Here is a 22,024-nt window from a genome sequence, read left to right as displayed (position 1 = left end):
TAACATTTATTAGAATACTTTACAAAAATTAATCTATATGGTTTTTAGTTGATTCAATGGTTTACCAGTACCAAGACGAAGTTCGGATCAGATTTCAAGAAAAAAAAGGTTGTACTTGTTCGAAAAAGGTTATGCTTGTTCCTGGGTTTAGTCTTCACCGGTTTCATGGTTCTCACCTGTTCAGCCCCAATTAAAGATGAAATGCAGAACCGAAACCGAACGTGTTTCCGGGTTCATGGGTGGCAGGTCTAACCTGTATCTTGCAAACCCCTACTTATCAAGTAATATGTTCATTGTACACCCTGTTACAAATCTCAATCAGAAGCAGAGACATATGTGCGCACACAACCTCTAAACCATTCTCAAAATCAACTCTTAAGGTGCATAGAGAACAAAATTATGGTTGGAAAGTTTCTTACTTGCATACAACACCTAAGATACAACCATTCCTGTCTTATTAACAAGAGTTCCAAAAATTTAAGTTAATAAATTAGTTCAACGTCAATGACTCATCAATACGGTCACAATCTAACACTATGATACTACTTAAGTTGTTTTCTAGTTCAACTGTGTGAGCTAAAGTTGAACCCATCAGTGGTTGAAAAACAAAAGGATGCACATCATTTAGAATCCATAATGTATTATCAATTATGCATAAATTAAAAATCAGAACCAAAATGAAAATTAACACAGGAACAACATTTAATAAACCAAAACAGCATATCATATTGCATATCACAATCCATAACATTCAACAAACTATTACCTTAAACAAAACACATAAAAAACTTGTTACCAATTTCTTTTCTCAAAGCTCCTCTTGATTCCTCAAATACTCACCCGTATCCGCCTGCCGAATAACCACAAGCCCATTCGGGTCCATCTTCCTACAATCTTGCGTGTACTTAGCCGCAATCCCGAACCCCAACGGCACATCCGACATCGAAAACACGACGACACCATCATACGCATTAATATTATCTGTAATCCTCCCTAACCCACCTTTAATGACATCATTCCCATACAAAAACGACATTTCCGATGTGGGTTTCAACCAAACCTTATGCTTCGCATTCGCCGCCAGCAAATTCAACGCTTGTATCGTTAAGTGAAACTTGCCGCTTTTGGTGAACTTACCGATGGCTGTTCCGAAGGCGACGAGGTTGTCGCGTTTGATGTTGGTGGCACGTTTGACCAGTGATTCGGAGACGTAGTAGACTTTGTTCTTGTGGAGGCGGAAGCAGTAACGGCCGGGGGTTTGGTCGGGGCCTTCGTGTGAGGGAGACTCGACGATGTTTTTGAGGTTGTTGCCGGTGAATTTGAAGAGCTTTTCGAAGACTTGGGTGGTTTCGGATTCGTCTAATGGCCTCATCTCCGGTGGCGGCTGTGCGTTTTGGGTAAGAAGAAGAAGATGATTGAACCCTAATTTAGGGTTTAAGGAAATTGGGTAATATATAGTCTGAATAAGATCGACCTTTGTTCAATTCAAAACATTTATTTTTTTTCGATTTTATTATTATTATTATTATTATTATTATTATTATTATTATTATTATTATATCAGTCTTGTTAACCGATAAATGTCGTGTAGCCAGTTTCTTGTGTCAGACGTGTAACCAACACCAAACGTTTAACCGACACATGACGCCTAACGCCTTGATAGATTAACCGGAATTAAATAAGTATTATTCTTCATTCAACTTTTGTTTTCTTACCCAAACTCCCAACCCATAATCTTTTAGAAATGATTATTGCATTCTCTGATATATGTGATTATATCATGAAACTTTTGTTTTTGTTTTTTTTACTAAAATCTAAATACGGTCTGATAATTTATTTAATTTGTTTTAAATTTTGAGACACCATGCGGATTGTGCGGTGATTTGGTATAAAACTAGTTTTTCAATTTTTGTTGTCTTACCTAATTTTAGTAAAGCTACTTAAAGATTAAAATTGTAAGACAAAAACATATAAGTTGAGGCTTACTTTGAAAGAGTTGTATAAAATTGCAAACTGTGAATGAATGATTCACATTTTGAAGTTGGAGATTTAAAATTAATCTACAGGGGTATATTTGAAACTATAAAATAGTTGACTATTAAAACTAGCGTAGGAGCCCGCGCTTTGCGGCGGGATCGTATTAGCATGTTAGCAATGACGTATTTGGCACCTGGTATATCCATTGGAACAGTTGGATCAGTCATGCCAGATTCAAGAACCGGATAAGTTATAAATATTCATTTATTATTACTATACAGATAAATGATGAACTGTTAACTTAAATCGTACCATAAATTTATACATAGTAAAACTAACTATTATTATCTATGCATTGCGACGAATCACGTCAAATGCATTACATGATCGTGATTTTTTATCGTGTAAAATAAAAAGAAAACAGGACAAATCATGTCGAGAGGCATTACATATAAATTTATACATAGTAAAACTAACTATTATTATCTATGCATTGCGACGAATCACGTCAAATGCATTACATGATCGTGATTTTTTATCGTGTAAAATAAAAAGAAAACGGGACAAATCATGTCGAGAGGCATCTATGACCCATATGAAAAAGAAACATATGAGGGACTAATACATGTTTTTATAATATATGTTCTAACCCTCATTCTAACCCGAACAAGTTTTCATTTGGGTGGTGTTTTAACCCTGATAGTACAATAGTAAGATTGTATTTAAAAGATATAGACTCGAAAAGAATAGATGTTCAAAATACGTGACCTAGTAAAATAAACTGGCCAATAATACATAAAAGAGGAAGAAAATGATAGTTAAGCCATTCAAAAACCACAACATAAGAAATTTGCCAACATTTTTTTGTTACTCCATAAAAGTGCATTACATATGGAAATATGAATATTATTAATGTTATTAATACCATCATCATAAAATTAAAAGATATGCTGAATAATGAGAGAAACATTACATTTTTATTGGCTTAAGTATAAATATAGTGAACAAATATTACTCTTCATCGAGGTTTGTTGTATGAAAAGTTGATTGAATTTAGTAAACTCATACAATTTGAAAATTGCTCACTCAAGATTGCGCCCAGCCACATCCAGCACAAAAATGTACCTCACATACTTTTTCTCCATCCTTTCAAAATGCTTTGTTCACATAATCCATCTTCACCACTTCTATCATTGTCTTCAAACCTTTCTCCACCCAAAAGTCAAGCATCTCCTGTGTCTCTGGTATGCTTCCGATGAAACTTCCACTTATCGACATGCTGTAAATTATTTCAACAAACTTCAATCCAAATTCATTTTGTTTATCTAATAATTCAAAAGAACTAAAAAAATGATATTGGCAATTTTTTTTTTTCAAGCATGTTGAATAATGAAAAGAAAATACCAAGCAACGAACTTAAGACAATGACAAAACATCAGTGACTATCATGTATCAAAACTACATATTCATTCAAGACAAACAAACATACTTATTGATAAACAATAATCAAATAATAATAGAAGACATCACCAAAAAGACATTTTGACCCTTTTTTCAAATCAAAGTAGTCATTAACTTTTAGCCTTAAAAAAATAAGCATATTCAAACCAACTATTTTTGCAACGCCATATAAGCATAGCTGGCTAAACGGCTAGTTTTCAACCAACAAAAATGTTGAAAGGTATCCGCAAAAATATCAAATTGTCACGTGTAAAAGCCTTAGTTGGCGGCTAAATATCAAATTTTTTTTACCTTTACACGTGTATTGATTTGATTGGCTTTTTTTCGTAGGCCTTTAGTAAATTTGAAAGTATTTTGTACCCGCGATGGAGCTCATTTGGCTTCTTTTGACTGATTGGTTATGTTTGTCTATTTTTTAAAAGTAAAATCCAAGTGCTAATCTTAGTAAAAGTGAGTCAAAAACTCAAAATGTCTACTTTCGTTATTTTCCCGTAACAATAACTATGATGCATAATAAACTCCGTTAACAATTACTAACAATCGAATGAGTTACTTGTATGTGAAACGAGGGCGCATACCTAAAATCAAACCCGGCGCACCGAACTAGAGTGGCTCACGAATGGCACCAATGAGAAATATCTCCCCTTCAACATCAAGAAGAGAAAGGTAATCTTGTAACTAATGGTTAACTGGCACAATGTCTGGTATATAATCAAGACTATTTCTTAATCTATTCATTTCAGCTGAATCCGAGCTCACTAAATAACAATTTGCACCCAAATGAGTGAGTGCATCTTCTTTCTGTTTATTAGAGGAAGTCACCACTATCACATGAAGACCAATTGCTTTTGCTATTAAAACACCCAGATGACCAACTCCACCCAACCCCAAGATTCGTGCTTTTATGGGCTTTTTAAATCCAATGAACCGTTTAACGGACTACAGTCGTTACTCCTGCGCAGAGTGACGGTGTTGCTTGCTTCGGGGCTTGGTTTTCTGGTTTGTTAACTACATAGCTGCATATTTTAATTTTGTATAATTAGATAGTTGCGTTGACCGAAAATATTGACTAAATAGTCTTAACATCATTTGTAAAATAAAAATAATTAATACAAAAATGTTATTTGTAAAATGAAATAAAAAATAATATGAAAAGCACTATGTGTAATAAGATAGCTAAGATAGAAATTTTTTTTCGAGCAGTAGATTTGATATGAGAATGGTGGCTGGCATATAACACATTGGCATGCTATAAATAGTCAAACTATTTTTATAGAGGAAAAAGTCAACACAGCTAATTTAAAAAAGTCAAATTCAATTAGTCAATTTATTTAGTCAGAAACTTTCCCATAAATGAAATAAATGTAGGTTTAGGGTTTGTTATTGCTTACTTTTGATGGACTACCATGGCAGAAGAGAAGTCTCCTTGTGTAAAACTTCCATATTTAAAGATGCCATTGTAAGACAATGTAAGTGAACATGTTGCTATAATATTATTCTCTGTTGCTTTTACAAATTACAACGCGCACATTCGCCACAAGATCCCACTATTATGTCACATACACCGAATTTTTTTCACCTCCGGGCTCACCTCAGTAACCTTTCCCTCCACTTGACGCCTGCAAGACACACAATTATTAACACAAGAGTGTTAACGCTAAGGGATGGTACAGTGATAAAAATATTAGTTGTAAAATTAGGAACCGTAGCTAGGAACCAAAGGGTAGGTAGTAGAGTGAATTTCATTTCTTTTAGTATGAAGATCAATGTGGTCTACACCACAATACAAAACTTTGAACACGGCATCTTCTGGACCTGTTTTCCTGCAAAATTTTGGACCCAACACGTCATTAAAATTCCCATATGATCCTTCTGACGATGAAGAAATATGGATGGTGACAAACGGATTTCATCTTCCGTTTTCAGTAGAGATAACAAAGAGATCGTAGGGAAAGGAGGGCGCGCCAAATCAATTTAATTTTGTGTAGATATACCAAATAAACAAACTTTAGTGAAGAAGATGAATGCAAAATTGTTTAGGGAAATTATTCAGTAAATTAACCCTAACTACAAGATACAACACCATAATACAAAGGCAGAATCAAACTTAATGGCAAAATTTGAGATGTTTGCATAAATTGCTCCATAATCACAAGATAAAAACATTTCATACCACTGCCACCGATTAACATGAGCTTTGATGAGGTAATTGTAATCTGCTAGAGGTCTAGCCGGTAATCTTCTTCCCCTGAGTATCAAAATTGGGGGAAAATTAAACACAAATTTGTTGCCGAAGAGAATTTTAGGGCCATCGACATTTGATATAACATTCCAACTATTTGCATCCGAACAAACGTTCAATTTGAAACTTGATATCACATTAATAGAAATAGAAATTAGGTCAAGTCGATCAAACCAAAAAATTGAATACGAACGTATGCGTACAGTGTTTTGCAATCGTGTAAATTATCATATTGTCCATCTAATATGTTTTATATATAATGCAGATATAGATATAGATAATTGACGTTACAAATCGACTAAACATTGAAAGTTAAAATTAACTATGATCTAATCTTTGTGATTAACGTAATGCTAGGTTATTGATAAGTATAATGTGTTTGTCAATCATAATTGACAAATACCTCAATTAATGTTAGAAATAAGGCCTAAGAACATGAATACAAAATTTTGATCTTAACCTAGATTGACTCTAGAGAAAACTAGAGAAGGCATGGTGAATTGGATTTTAATAAGCTAGTATTTTGTTTAACTTTTTTCACAATTTAAATTATAAATTAGGAAGAGAAAAGAACTAATATCAAACTCCAATCACATAAAATTTAATAAATGAACTTGCATAAGAATGAGGCAATGCTCTTATTTATGAATATTTACTTGGTAAAAACCAGTACTTCTTCTAATCAATATGTAGGGTACATGTAACGCGGCAGCCTTTGCTTAGCAATTGCCACGAGTGGTTTAGCCAAGTGAATGTCATCATGATTTTCATCAAGCTCAATAGACAACTTATTACCCAACGCCTCCCAAGTAAAACCTTGGATCATCCTTGCTAACAACATTGTAACCATGATTGTACCTAATTTTATTCCAGGACAACCTCGTTTCTCTATGCTAAACGAGATCAACCTCAGGTTATCATCTGAAAGAACCACTTGTTTTCCTTCACTGCATAGATGTCAATCTGGGTTAAATCGCAATGAATCCACCCACACATTCGCGTTCCTTCCCAACCCATATCGACTTAGGATTACATGGCTACCCTTGGGTATAAAATAGCCAGCAACCGTCGTATCCATTATTGAAACATGGGGTGGAAGAAAAGGTGCAAACGGATGCAACCTAAATGCTTCCTTGATGCATGCTTTTATGTAATTGAGTTTGGGTATGTGTTGCTCTTCGACTAACTTTTGGTGACCTACTATGTGCTCCAACTCCTCGACTGCTCTCTTTAGAATCATAGGTTTATTGATCATTTCAGCCATTGCCCATTCTATTGCGTTAGACGTATTATCAATTATTGCTATCATTAGTTCCTAAAATGGATAAGACAAATATACTTTAGATATAAAAAAACAAACTTAACAATTGTCATAAATTCAAGATAAGATTCATGTTACTAATCATTCATTAAAAGTTTTTTAGCATCACCCCTCGTAATCATGCAAATGTACATATATAATTGAAATGTGTATGCGAGAAACTTACAATAATTTGGGCTTTAATCTCCTCTGAAGTAAGCTTAGGATTTTCAAGTGTAATAAAAACATCAAGCATATCACATTTTTCCTTTCGAGCTCCGTCGTTCCACATTTGAATCCATTCATCGACCAATGGATCATGATACTTTTGAACAATTTTCATCGCGTTGCTCACTATCTTTTCATGGCCATCAAGGTCAATATTCCCTCTTAACCGTGGGAAGTAATCGGTGATGCTAAACGCGTAAAGATACTCCAGAATAATAAAGAGTGCACTAACATGTTCGGTTCCTTCTTCGCCTGGCCCTCCATCTCTTGTTCCTTGCCCAAAGAATCTTTTCCCGAAAACAATATTCACCATTACGTTTGCAAAGAAGTGTCTGGTCACTGCACGGATGTTTATTAACGCCCCATCAACGATAACATCTTGGTTCATTATTTGGTTGCATATGTAACTAAGCAATTGGTCCGCTTCTTCGTCACGTTTCGGTTGGAGCCATTTTTGTATTGATGGTGAAAGCATCTCCCGACTTACAACTCTTCTCATCTTCCTCCATTGTTCTCCAAATGGGGACATGCTAGCAGTGAGATATCCACCACTTGTCACATAAGCTGAAATGGCATCAGGCCTTGAAATGAATATGTCATATTGTTTCTTGAGGAACTCACATGCAATATCTGGGGACGAAACCATAATTATGTGGGTGGATGGTCCTAGACGGATGCAAAGGATTGGGGTGTCAAACTGGTCCATAAGCTTATGGATCCATCTAAAAGTTGGTTTATTTAAAAGCATTTGGATGGCGCATCCGAAAAACGGTAAAGGGGTTGGGCCTGGTGGTAATAGATGTAGGTTGCTTGAAGATTTGTTGTTTAAGAACCAACCAACAGATAAGAATAGGAAGACAATGAGAATGAGGGTTAAATACATCATTGCTAATGTTAAAGATTTAGTATGTTGGAATGTGAATTGGAAAACATGTCAATGAAGGGTTTAAATAAGCCCAGAAAGTTTTGAGTGGCAATGAACATATAAATTTGGATAAACATTATCCATAAGAATGACTGAAGTCTAGAATAATTTTATCTTAAGTAACATAACAATTTTATTACATCATTACATGTGTTACGACATCCATTTATAGGTCATATATTATCAATAAAATCTATATACACTACTAAATAAAAGAGTATCATCAACCAAAATTACTTGTGAATATCAAGTTTGAAATTTACCAAACATTATCGACATGTCTCTAAAAAAAGCGAAAAATGAAATTAAACAAATAACCTGTTAAAGTTTTTACCGTACAAGCTTTTCAGTAGGGATGACTATGAGACGGGTTCGGGCCGGGTATTGTAGATCCAAACCCGGTTGTAAAATTTAGTCCCATACTCAGCCCATTACCCGTCGGGTATGTATCGGGTATCGGTTATAATCATTAGTTTGTTAAAAAAATTTCTTTAGGATTTCAAGGTATATTTTTCTTATCATTATAATTATCGTATATATTTGTTATTTATATATGAACTATTGCAAATTAAAATAAGACACGTTATGTACATATTAACGTTATTATAATAAATAATATTACTTTAGTTTGTATATGCTTTATGTATAAACTTGATAACATGTAAAATATAAGTAATATTTTTTAAATTCTTATCTTAAATACAATTTTTTTTTTCATATAACGAACCTACAAAAATGAAGTGTTATTAGACCAAGGTTAAGGAAAAATATAATTAATAATTAAAAATTTTTGGGTTTATAATTCTGGTATATTGTTCGGGTAAGTTGGTGCGTGTCATCGGGTAATCGGGTTGGGTATCACAAATCTCATATTTGGTCCGTACCCACAAACAATTTTCAAAATTAGTTGCATACCCGGCCCAATACCCATCGGGCTTCGGGTATACGTGTCCCGGAGGCTTCGATTCAAGTATACCCGTCGGGCTTGGGTTATTTTGCCTTCCATACTTTTCAGTCATTTATCGGTATAGAGGTATTTGTCGACAAATAATATTGACTAAAATAGAAGGTAAGACAACATCCAAAAAGAATTATTTGAATAATGTGTTTTACTTAGACCAAACATATTGGGCGCTTTAAAGGGGTGAAAAAGCCCCATAACACCCGGAACACCTCTCCGTGGACGCTATGGGGGCTTTTTGAGGTGCAAATTGGGTATGATGTTTTGTGCATAGTGTTGGATGGAGGATTCACTTTTTTTACCCAAGTTTCATCCAATGGAGAAGGAGGGTGCACTTTCCCCCTCCACCACTATACATGGTCTCATATTAAGAATCGTATAGGCAACTAAAAAGAATAAGAAAAGACTTGTATAACATTTAATACCTTCTATATAATTTACTAGGTTAAATACCCGTGTATACACGGGTTGTGTTAACTATATTCACAAAAGAACAAAACAATATAAAATACCCATACTAATTTAGTATTAGATGAAAGAATATGAATATGTATTACAGAGTGGAATAAAATAATATTTTTTTTGTAAAATTAAAAAGAAAAAGAAAATTAGATGGATTTTCATTAATCTCTAAAAGTTTCTTCATATACAACATTTGTAATTACTCTCTTCATTGAATTTTAGAAGATTGACTCCATCTTTAGTTCAAATCTAGAAAGTGCGACATAAATTTCTGAAACCTTTCCTTGTATATAATTTTAATATTTATTTAAGTAACTTTTCTTACTAATAACACACGATTGTTACTTATAAATTATTTAATAATAATATTAATTTGATATCGGGATTTATATTTTTAAGAAGAATAATGTTTAAAAAAAAGATTGATACAACTCATAAAAATACTTAAATAAACAAAACACGAAGTTCAAATAAATATATTATAAAGCAATATAAATTAATATTTGTGTTTAACATTCAAATATATATATATAAACACCAAATACTAAGAGTTTAAAACAATGCTAATCCAGAAAATTGAAAAAGTACTTTAAATTATAAAAAAACATTATCTTAAATATAAAAAAAACAGCTTCACTGTTTCAAAGCAACAAAATATCGATCCCAAACAACATGAAACCATTATAGATTTTTTATAGTAGTGATCATCATATAATTTGGTTATATTCACATGTATTTTTCCTGAAAGTTATTTATTTATATTTGATGCACATGACCATGTAACACCACATGATCGACAATAAAAATTACCATTGTTGGATGGTTTTCCAAAACTTATAACATTTAAGCATTTGTTTTTTATGTGAAATAAATAAATTTTAGAATAGTTAAATTATATAAAAGTTAGTTTCTAAGCTTTAGAGTATGTTATTATTGTAATTTTTTGGGAACATAATAGAAGTTATAACTATAGTCGGAAAATGAAAGATTTTTAAAATCATGAAAGGTTTTCAAGAATTAAAGTGTTAAATTTAGTTTATAGTTTAAATTAATAATAAGATTAAGTATAAAATTTAAAGCATTCACTTTTTTATCTGAAATTCTTAAGATTAATATTTTGTATGTCATTAAAGGGTAAAAAAATAATGTAATTTTATATTAAAATTTTAAAACAAATATTGTAGAAGGATATTATTAAGAAACATTTTTTTTTGTTAAAGTTAAATATTATAGGAAAGATATGTAAGAATTCTAGTTGATGTGATACATGGATAAATTATGGAAAGTTTTAAATGATTTATTTTAGGGAAAATTCCCAAAATAAGTGTTTATGAAAATGTTTTTCAGGTTTTAAGTGTCATTTACAAGAAATTCCCAAAATAGGTATTATAAACTAGCCGTGACGAAAACTTTATGATTACACACGAGTAGTTTGTAGAACAAGTTAAAACTTGCCATGTGCCCTTAAACTAATCGTAACGAACAAGTTCACTAATCATTTACTCGTCACGACTAAATAAGTTTCATGCCTCGTAATCAACGCCCACGAGTAATTCATAAGTCCTTTAGTCGCGACGACTAGTTTACCTAATTTACATTCCCTACACGAGTAGTTTATTAGTAGTTGTGAAATTCGTCAATTTTGGGTCCTATTTGTATTCGATTTTGTATTTGTTTATCATGTAAACCGACCTGTTTTGTAAACCGAAACCTTCGACATAATCAAAATGATGGATTTTATGTTACAATGTTGTTTTTATACTTGTTGATATCAAAAGCATCCTTTTCGGTCCTTAAAATGCCTTAAAAACGCTAAAAACAACTCCAGGGGCCAAAACTATCATTTTTGCAAAGTTTGAAAATCTGGCCGCCCACCCAATAACGATATGCGATGGGTGTGGCCTTGCCTCCATCACGTATCTCTATGGCCTTCAGGTCAGATTCTTGTTTGTTTGTTGTTTGTGCTTTACACTCTATTATCCAATCCGAATTTTTACACATTAAACCTCAAGCATAACCCCTTCAATCTTATCCTATATATACAAGACTCTCTTTTCAATTAATCCCTGCTCATACTTCATTTTTTCTCCCAAATTCTTAAGATTTTAAGGTTGTTCTTCATATTCTTGGCAGTTTGACTTTCAAAAGTCAAACTGACCATAGTCTTTCATTTTAATCAACTTATTTGCTTTTATTAATACTTGAAGATTGTTATACAACAAATATATAATATACACCCCTTGTTGCCTTTGGTGGTCACTTCTCCGGTCTCGGTCGGTGGAGTGTCGGGCCTCGTAAGGCAAGGCTACATGGAGGACTCACGTGGTCCTTGATATATATATATATATTTATATAACTTGTCTATACATATTAACCATGCTTAACTTCTACTCATTTTAGTTTGTATATCATATTTATGAAGTTCCAAGGTTACGGGTTTGAAGAGACTAGCCTCGGTTAAACCATAATAGCTCTAAATTGTAAGCTGAACTTTGTTTACTAGTTTTGTTAAATAATTGTATAAACATGCTTTATGTTATATTTAAGTTTCTAAAATCATTTTTATGAGTTCCATGGTTATGGGTTTGTAGAACCTAACCTCGGTCTTAACCCGAAACAAGATCCGAACCGAAAACCGTACTTTTGTTTAAAGACTTTATTGTTAACCTTTTGGTTGTAAAACTTAAGTATCACCATTTATAAATTATTATACAAGTTCTTTGATGTTTGGGCATGTAGTAACCATTCTTGATCTTATTCCGAGATGGAAACCAAACCAAACCGAACTAAACCGATTTCACTCGCTTAAGACACACAAGTGTGTTTCTAGCTATAAACACTTGTATATTTCGTTAAAAATCATTTATAAACTGATTTTAATTGTTTTCTCAAAGTACTCGGAATGTCGAATCCAACGTGATCATATAACAAAGTTTGGACCGACAAAACCGGACACTCGCTTAACGGACGTAGTTAGTTCTAAAACAGTAGAACTACATACTTGGTTAAGTTTACTTAAATTTTATTGAGTTATCTCATAACATTCGTTATTTTGGAAAGTTGACTTTGGGTTTGACTAATTACCAAGACCCGAACCAACAACCCGAACACTTGTTAAAACCCGTTTAGTATCTATATTATAAAAGGGACTTGCAATCTTGCATTTTTACCTACCTTATTACTTAACATAGGTTGAGTAAAATTAAAGGCTAGATACTTTAACCCGGTTTCGAGCAAACTTATATTTTTAAGGGACTATTACTATAATTTCTCAAATATTTACATTTTAAACCTTAAACTTTAAATTGTTTGCATTTCTTATCATTTATTTTATTTAAAGACTTCCTAGACAACCTTTCTAATACAAGATTTTCTTTCATCTAGGCCTTGCTCTTTAAACCTCATCCTTCCGGTTACTCGTCATTTTACCTGTCACACCCCGATCAAAGGCGGCGGAACATGCTGAGGTGTAACGATTGCCCATAAGCGCATGACACTATTTAAAGCGACAATATTTAACAAACTCATTTCATTTCACAACATCGAAAATGTCACATTACAATATTCATAAGATAGTCATGACAAAATATAACAAAACATAGCAAATCAAATAATGTTCATTTTTGCTAATATCCTAAAGGTATTTTTGCGTTTTCTTCAAGCTCCATAATCAACCTAGATGCAAACCTGTAACATTTCATAAAATAAAGTTTATCGACACAAAGGTTGGTGAGCAATTCATAGTTTTGAGCATATATGTAAATAATAAGAAAAGCCACAATCTTGTATAAGAAACAACAAATAAATAACAATAATTTGGATAATATGAGGTCGCTAATAAAAATACATTAGCGGCACCGTCTATAAGAGAATACCAAATAGATTCGGATTTCATGAGGTCGTTAATAAGAATACATTAACGACACCGTGCTATAAGAGAATATCAGATAGTTCACGGGTTTATGAATCAACCTTCCAAAAGCGGTAAACACATAAGCATGTAATCATGTAAGCATAGAACACCAAATAGAGCATTTATTTAGGTAAAGTATCCAATAACATTTGTGGTTTAAGATTCAAGTATAAAACATTTAATTTGAATAAGTATTATATGTCACCCCAAAACGAAAGATGGAAAACGGGGTATGAAAGTACTCACGTTCAAGTAATAAACTTGAAAGATGATCATTTGGAGATTTGCCGAGACGATGAGTTTAACGAACAATGCCTAAAAGGAAAGAAGTCTTGGATTTAGAAAGGTTGTCTTGAAAGTCTTTAAATAAAATAAATGTTGAGAAAAGTAAACAATTTAAAGTTCAAGGTTTAAAATGTAACTATTTAGTAATTTATAATAACCCCTTAAAAATGTAAGTTTGCTCGAAACCGGGTTAATGTATCTAACCTTAATATTTATTTAACCTATGTTAAGTAATAAGGTGGGAAAAATGCAAAAATTCAAGTTCCTTTGGAATAAAGATACTAAAACGGGTCTTTAACGAGTGTTCTGGTTGTTGGTTCGGGTCTTGATAATTGGTCAAACCCAAAGTACACTTTCCAAAATAATGAATGTTATGAGATAACTCAATAAAACTTAATAAAACTTAACCAAGTATGTAGTTCTATTGTTTTAGAACTAACAACGCACGTTAAGCGAGTGTTCAGTTTTGTCGGTCCAAACTATGTTATGAGATCAAGTTGGATCCAACATTTCCAAGTACTTAAGAAAATAATTAAAATCAGTTTGTAAACTATTTTTAAAGAAATATACAAGTCTTGATAGCTAAAAACACACTTGTGTGTCTTAAGCGAGTAAAAATAGGATTGGTTCGGTTTCCATCTCACAACAAGTTCATAGATGGTTTCCACATGACCAAATAACCAAAAACTTGTATAATATTGTACAAATGAAAATACTTAAGTTTTACAACCAAAAAGTTAACAACAAAGTTTTTAAACAAAAGTTCAGTTGGTTCGGTTTCCATCTTACAACAAGTTCATAGATAGTTTCCACATGCCCAAATAACCAAGAACTTGTAAATATGACAAACAAACTAAAATGAGCAGAATTTAAGCATGACTAGTATGTATAAACAAGTTATATAGTATATATATATATATATATATATATATATATATATATATATATCAAGAACACGAAGTCCTCCATGAAGCCTTGCCTTACAAGGTCTGAAACCTCACCGACCGGGATCAGAGAAGTAACTACCAAAGGTAACAAGGGGTATATTATATATATGTTGTTCCACCATATTCAAGTATTAATAAGACCATATGAACTAATTAGAAAGAAAGATTAAACTCAATCTGACTTTTGAAAGTCAAACCTTCAAAAACACATAAATAACAACCTTGAATCTTTGATGTTTGAGAGAGTATTTGGAGTAGGAGCAAGTGTAAAAATGAAGGAGATGGGTGTGTACATATAGGGTAAGGGTCAAGGCTTCTTTGCAAGGTTCTCTTTCAATGCTTGCATATAAATAGATTGGTTAAAAAAACAAGCAAAGCACAAAACAACAAAGAAATCCGAAATATGCTGCAGAGATCACTAGGCGCCGCGCGACCAGCCCAAGCCCTCATGGCTGCGCGGCGCGGCGCCCATGGGGGCTAGGGCTGGTCGCGCGGCGCCTAGTGATCCCTGCAGCATATTTCGGATTTCTTTGTTGTTTTGTGCTTTGCTTGTTTTTTAACCAATCTATTTATATGCAAGCATTGAAAGAGAACCTTGCAAAGAAGCCTTGACCCTTACCCTATATGTACACACCCATGGGGGTGGGGTTTGGTCCAGCTCGTCTAGACTATTTGGTATTTTCTTATAGCAAGGTGTTGTTAATGTATTCTTATTAACGATTTCTTATAAATACGGGGCTATTTGGTATTCTCTTATAGCAAGGTGTCGTTCATGTATTTTTATTAACAATTTCATTATCTAAATTGTTGCTATTATATATTGTTTTGTATACAAGTTGTGAAATTTCTTATTATATACTTATTGTTCAAAATATTAAATTGCTCACCAACCTTTGTGTTGACAAATTATATTTTATGCAATGTTACAGGTTTGACTTTAGGTTGACTCAAGAACTTGAAGAAAAACGTTACCAAGACTATTAGGATATTGGCAAAACGAACAATATATTATTTGCTATGTTTAAATTCGATTATTGTATGAACAAGTTATGTGACTCTTTATGATTTTATGAAATTAAATGAGTTGATTAAATATTGTCACTTTAATAGTGTCTTGTGAATCGGTTGCACCCCGACATGTTCCGCCGCCTTTGGTCGAGGTGTGACAGTAGTTAACTCGCTGCGACTAGTTTGACCTTACAATCTACTCATCGTGACTAAAGAACTTATGGATTACTCATGGGGGTTGATTACGAGGCATAAAACTTATTTAGTCATGACGAGTTAATGGTTAGTAAATCTGCTCGTTACGGTTAGTTTAAAGACACGTGTCAAGTTTTAATTGGTTATACAAACTACTCATCATGACTAGATTATAATACCTATTTTGGGAATTTCTTGCAAATGACAACTAAAACCTGAAAAACGTTTTCATAAACTCTTGTTTTGAGAATTTTCCCTTTATTTTAATAAAATAATTAAGAGTTAAAAGATGAAAAGATAGGATGCCACTTGGCAAAATATTAGACAAATTAAATGATATGTGGTTGAACCATCATTTTTGTTTATTATAATAGTAAATTAAGTAATGGGTAAATTGCTAGTTTGGCCACGATAGTTTATCTCCTTTAGCTTATTCAATGCTGTAACATCACAAAACTTCAATAATAATATTTAATATATTATTTCCGATGATAGACAAGTATACTTGAGTTAATAAATAAATAAATAATAAAATAATAAAGATGGAAAAGAGAGTAGGATAATTATATGGAAATAATTATGGACTAAAAAGGAAAGATGGGCCTTAGGTCCATGGGCTTAAGGGAGTATAAATACCCTTTAAACACTAATTCTTTCCATTTCCATCCATATTATCCATCTTATTCTCTCCACACTCAAACCACACACATCTAAACACCTTATTTACGACCGCAAGCAAGAACAAGAATCCGAGATCAAAATCAAGCCTTTTATTGATAGATCTTTGTGATACAAGCTAAATACAAGATCAAGGTCCATAACTCAAGTTAGCCGTATCCTAGAAACATCATAAGGTATGTTCTCTACGATTAAAGATTACGTTTTTACGAATGGTTGGCCATGAAACTAAACCCTAGAGTAGATCAAGTCTAAATGTTTCCAAAAAATGCAAACATGATGATTAAAACGGACTTAATAGACTCATGGTTAGATACGGTTCATAAAAGAAACCCTAGATCTAGTATTGGACATTTTAAGCCTAAAGGTTTAAACTTTATACCTAAAATGGGGTTGAATCGCGTTAAGGAAATGCTAACGGGTGTAAAACGGTTAGTATGAATAGAAAGGGTGGTTAAGGTTCATGCTATGAACCATAAAACAGTTAACCGAGCTAGGTAAAAGTGATAAAGATAGAAAGATGAGCTGAACACACCAAGACTGAGGGTTCTCGGCCAAGACTGAGGATTCTCGGCCAACCCATGTTCTCGGTCAACATGGGATTTCGGTTGACGCGAGAACTCGGTCAACACGAGTTCTCGGTCGATTAGAGTTTCCGGTCAGGACCAGAGTTCTCGGTCAGACCTGAGTTCTCGGTCAACCAAGGGTTCTCGGTCAGTGATCTCGGCTAAACATGAGGTCTCGGTCATCATGGTTCTCAGCTAAAAGTTCTCGGCCACTTAGTCACCTGATGACTTTGGGCCTGGCAAGTTGGGCCCAAGGTTGTAAGGCCCCGTTACCAGTGCCCTACATTTGGTGTTGGATTTACTCATAAACACAGTTTTAAATATCAGAGTTAATTAAAACTTCGTGGAACATTAAAACATTCATCAAACATTACATATAAATCCATAACCTGTCTTAAAATAAACATTCTTGTCTTTCAAAATATCATAACATTAAGCATAAACGTCTTAAGTCTTCAGATGCCAGACTCTTATTCTTCTGCCATGTGCCCTTGCTCAAGCCAGCTGTCTCATTCTACTCACCCGCGTGCATACTAAAAGTCAGCTACGCTGAGTGAGTTCTAGTTAATCATACAACATACAATACATTCGTTACTACATACTTTCTCACATACTTCATATTCTCATACTTCATTCATAGTATATATATATATACTTTCCTACATACTTTATTCCCATTTCTACTTTACATTATTCTATTCTGCCTCGGATATTACTAGGGTCCTGTCCCTTTTTCTACCTTGAGTATTATTAGGGCTTAGTCCCTTTCTGCCTTTAGTATTATTAGGGCTCAGTCCCTTTCTGCCTTTAGTATTATTAGGGCTCAGTCCCTTTCTGCCTTGAGTATTATTAGGGCTCAGTCCCTTTCTTTCTTGAGTATTATTAGGGCTCAGTCTCTTTCTTCTGTACCTGACTATCTCTTACATTCATTCATAGCATACGTACATATCATTCAGACATTATACACAACATTATATCCATAATCATAGCTTAACAATACGTGCAATATCCGAAGATCGTTCACGTACTGATAAGCAATCAATCATACCTTTCACATAATTCACATAAGGCATACACTTATCGCGTATGATAAGTGTTGGGTCCATATTTGGTGGTTTGTACTTAGTTCTAGTTAATTGGTTTTGGTTGTATGTGTTATATGTAAACCGAAATCCTTAAAGGATTTCGGTGGGCTTTGGGCTCTACTTGGGCTTGGTTGTTAGCTTCCCTATATATAGAGAATATGTGTATAGGGATTAGGGTTGTTCACATTGAGAGAAACTGTAAATCAGTAAGAGCCACCATCTAGAAAGCATAAGATTCTGTGTGAATCGGTTTATGTATTAGACGATTTATTGTTAATAAAATCTTGTGCATTGAAACCATATTACATCGTGTTCATCCTGTTCTTCATTTATATTGTTCTTGAATCACCACGTTAACTAGATTCCGCATATTTGACGTGTTTGGTTGATATCATATTGTAGTGATCCAGATTCGGGACTTACAATTGGTATCAGAGCCTTTGACGAATTCAGGCTCGTTATTGTGATATCAACAGATTCAAGATCTTGTTTTTGGTGGTGTTTTGTTTTTCCGGCGAACTGATCATCGGAGGAGAAGAAGTTCATTTTTGGTCAAAGTTTGAAGTGATTTGGTAACAGTTTTAAATTCCACAATTCACGAAATTTAGTTGGTTGCTAAATTTAATTGGTCAAACTTGTTATCAGAGATTCTAGATTGATTTCGGGATTACTTAAGGGTTCTCGTCCAAGAAGATTCTAGGCTGTAGGTTGTTTTCTGTCAAGATTGGTCAGTTTTTGGTAGTTCTCGGTCAAGACCGGTCAACTTTAGTGGTTTTCGGTCAACATTTGTGCATTCTTGGCCAAATCTAGTTCTCGGTCAAATCATGGTGTTCTCTGTTGACTTTGTGTTCTCGGTCAAAGTTGGTTTTCGGTCAACATTGAGTTCCCGGTCAACACTTTGTGTTTTCGGTCAAAGCCAAGGTTTTCGGTCAAGGAGTGAAAAAAAAAGTATTTTGGCGGGAAAAATTTTCTTGAAAATTGTGTTTTCGGTCAAAAAAAAAGTATTTTGAACAAAATTTTTCCAAAATACTTCTTATCAGTAAAAATCCATCCTTGAAAATTTTGTGAAAACATTTTTTTTTCGGGTGTTTTTCGGTGAATTTTTGGCGGGAAATTCGGAAAAATTTGTTTTGAGCGAAATTTTTCCTGGACACTTCTCTTGACTGGTACATTCTTCTTGAGAATTTAGGCGATCATATTTTTTCGAGAAATTTTGGCGGGAAAATAGTTTAATCTCTTTAATTACTCAATGGATTTTTCACAACTCGTTTTTCTACCATGTTCTTTAAATTGTGGTGAGAAAATAGAAATGTATAAACTTCATAATGACAGTCTTAGCAAAGATATGGAAAGAATAAAATCAGAGAATTTTAAACTTAAGAAAAATGAAAAGGGTTTTCTAGACAAGATAGAATCGCTTAACAAAGACATTAAAAAACTTAAGTCTGATTTTAGTATTAAAAGCTGTCATTATCTTGATGCTAAACAAGAAATTGCTGAGTTAACTGCTAAACTGGAAGCCTCCAAGTTAGAAATCCTGAATCTAACTAGCAAGTTTGAAAATGCTGAACTTGATTTTAAAAAATTCGATGGTTCCAGTAAAGTAGTTAACTTAATGATTGAAAACCAATTGTGGTGGAAGGAAAATGAAGGTGAGGGAATAGGATACAGTCAAGTTCCCCCACCTTACAACCACAATTATGTCCCTACCCCTGTCACCAAAGAACAAGAGGAAAAGATAAAGGACATGAAGTATGGTAAACAGGTTCAATCTGAAGCTGTTGGATCAGGATCCCTAGAGGAAATCAAGCCTGTTTTTAAATGTGTGAACAATTTTGATGCTTCTACTTCATGTGCAGATATAGTAAACGATGTTGCTTCTGATAGTAAAGGGGTTCAGGCCAATGAAAATGAATCCTTTTCTAACGTGTCATCAAACTCAGATGACACAACTCAAAATTGTACTAATAATAGTACACAGAGTTGTGGCAACAAAGGGAAGACACATAAGAAATCAGCACAACAAGGATAGTCTTGTCCTCATAGATCCTCCGAATCTCCATGTGTTGATAAATCCATGGGTGCCATTTATATGAAGAGGCAAACATGTTACCACTGGCACGCCAGGACATATAGCCAGAAATTGTGTTCATCGTCTAAATGTTCCCTATTACAAGCAAAATCAGAATGTCGTACCAAGGGGCAAGAAGAATGGAAAAACCTTTCCTAAGAAGGAATTCCAACATGAGGCAAGTGCTTCCGTTGACATCAGAAGAAGGATGAAGGCGTGTTTCGTCTGAGGGAATGGCGGGCATTTGGAAAAGGAGTGTCACTACCGTGCTGTTAATAGACAAGTCCCTCAGGTGAAAGGTAACAAGTTTCAATCGAATCTAGTGGTTAAACAAAATGCTTATTTTAGAAAACCACGAGTATCTGTACAATAGGTCACAGATACTCAAGGATTCAAAGCTAATATGACAGGTTTGCACTCAAATGATTTAGAAACTGTTAAAAGAAAAATAAATTTTCAGAAATCAAAGAGTGTTGAGAGTTCTAAGAGTTCGAATTCGAATTGCTCCACTCCAAAGTCTGTTCCATCAAGTTTCACTAAACCAAGACAGACTTGGAAACTTAAAACTCAGCAAACAGAGTCTGTATTAACAAATGATTCTGTTAAAGATGGGAAATATATGAGTTGGCAAGAGGTCACATATGTTGATGCTCAAGGGAACCCCAAGACATTTATGACTTGGGTTCCTATGTCCAACTGATACCGCTATGCGTGTAGGAATAACCATAAATTCATTGTTTATTAAATGGGTTGTTCCAGGCACATGACAGGGCAAATATCCATTGTTTTTAAATCTTTAAACCATGAAATGGATTATTTGTGGCCTAGACGGGAATTTAGGGTGATAGAACGTTTTTAATCTGCTCTCTAAGTGTGTAGGAACAAATCAGTGAATACATTGCATATTAAAAGGTTTGTTCCAGACATTCAACTCACAAAGATGCAGAATCTCAAAACAAGCTTATTCCTAGGGGGAGATTCTCACAAATGAAAAATGATGTCTTGAAGATAAAAGGTAACCGTATCACTTTGGTATGAAAGATTGATCAGTCAAAAAGATATTTAAATTTTAAATTTAAAAAAAAAATTCAAAAATATGTTCACGTATAGTTTTTCAAGTATAGTGTACTTTGTTTCTCAAAAAAAAATGAGAAAATGACTTGAACGTACATGAGAAATGATAGTACATCAGTTGGCTGACTATCACACTTGTTTTTTTTATTAAATACTTCGTTTCGATGATTGAGTCTTTTTGAGGTTAAATTTGTACATAAAAGTTTTTGCACAAGTTTAGGGGGAGAAATTTAAAAAATTCAAAAAGAGTGTGTGTGCGTTTAATAAAAAAAATCTATGTCTTTCAAACTTCACTCTTGCTTAAAACTATGTCGGTTGCTCAAGTCTGAAGGACATATATTCGTATATGGTTGGTCCGGTGTTCTACTTGTAGTTTCACAGGATAGCCATTTACCCAACGACTGAAAGCACCCGGGGCGATTGTGATGTGTTTTTGTGTTTTGAATTCTTTCACTTAAATTTATGTCGGTAATTCCAAGTTGGATGGACACGTATTTTCATATGCGTTTTGGTCCTGTTAACCACTAGTGGTCATACGGGATAGCCATTTACCTGAAAATTGAAGAGTGACCGGGGTGACTGAGTACTTAACATGTTTGTCTTCTGTAATTTATGGGAAGTGATATTACTATTTAGTTAACAGCCT

At 33.7% G+C, this 22,024-nt stretch overlaps 3 pseudogenes; all 3 read right to left on the bottom strand.

Moving 5' to 3' along the window:
- Window positions 1–698: 698 nt before the first annotated feature.
- LOC143566159 (uncharacterized) lies at window positions 699–1,453 on the bottom strand (annotated as a pseudogene).
- A 1,606-nt stretch (window positions 1,454–3,059) lies between these two features.
- On the bottom strand, window positions 3,060–5,585 carry LOC143566153 (putative cinnamyl alcohol dehydrogenase; annotated as a pseudogene).
- Window positions 5,586–6,147: 562 nt separating this feature from the next.
- On the bottom strand, window positions 6,148–8,110 carry LOC143566158 (valine N-monooxygenase 1-like; annotated as a pseudogene).
- Between the last annotated feature and the right edge of the window lie 13,914 nt (window positions 8,111–22,024).

Source organism: Bidens hawaiensis, unplaced genomic scaffold (assembly GCF_021521415.1).
Source record: "Bidens hawaiensis isolate Kalapana, Puna unplaced genomic scaffold, B.hawaiensis_p1.1 tig00022703_1, whole genome shotgun sequence".
Classification (NCBI taxonomy): domain Eukaryota; kingdom Viridiplantae; phylum Streptophyta; class Magnoliopsida; order Asterales; family Asteraceae; genus Bidens; species Bidens hawaiensis.
Note: the sequence above shows the minus strand (reverse complement) of the source record. Positions and strands in the feature narration are given on the sequence as shown.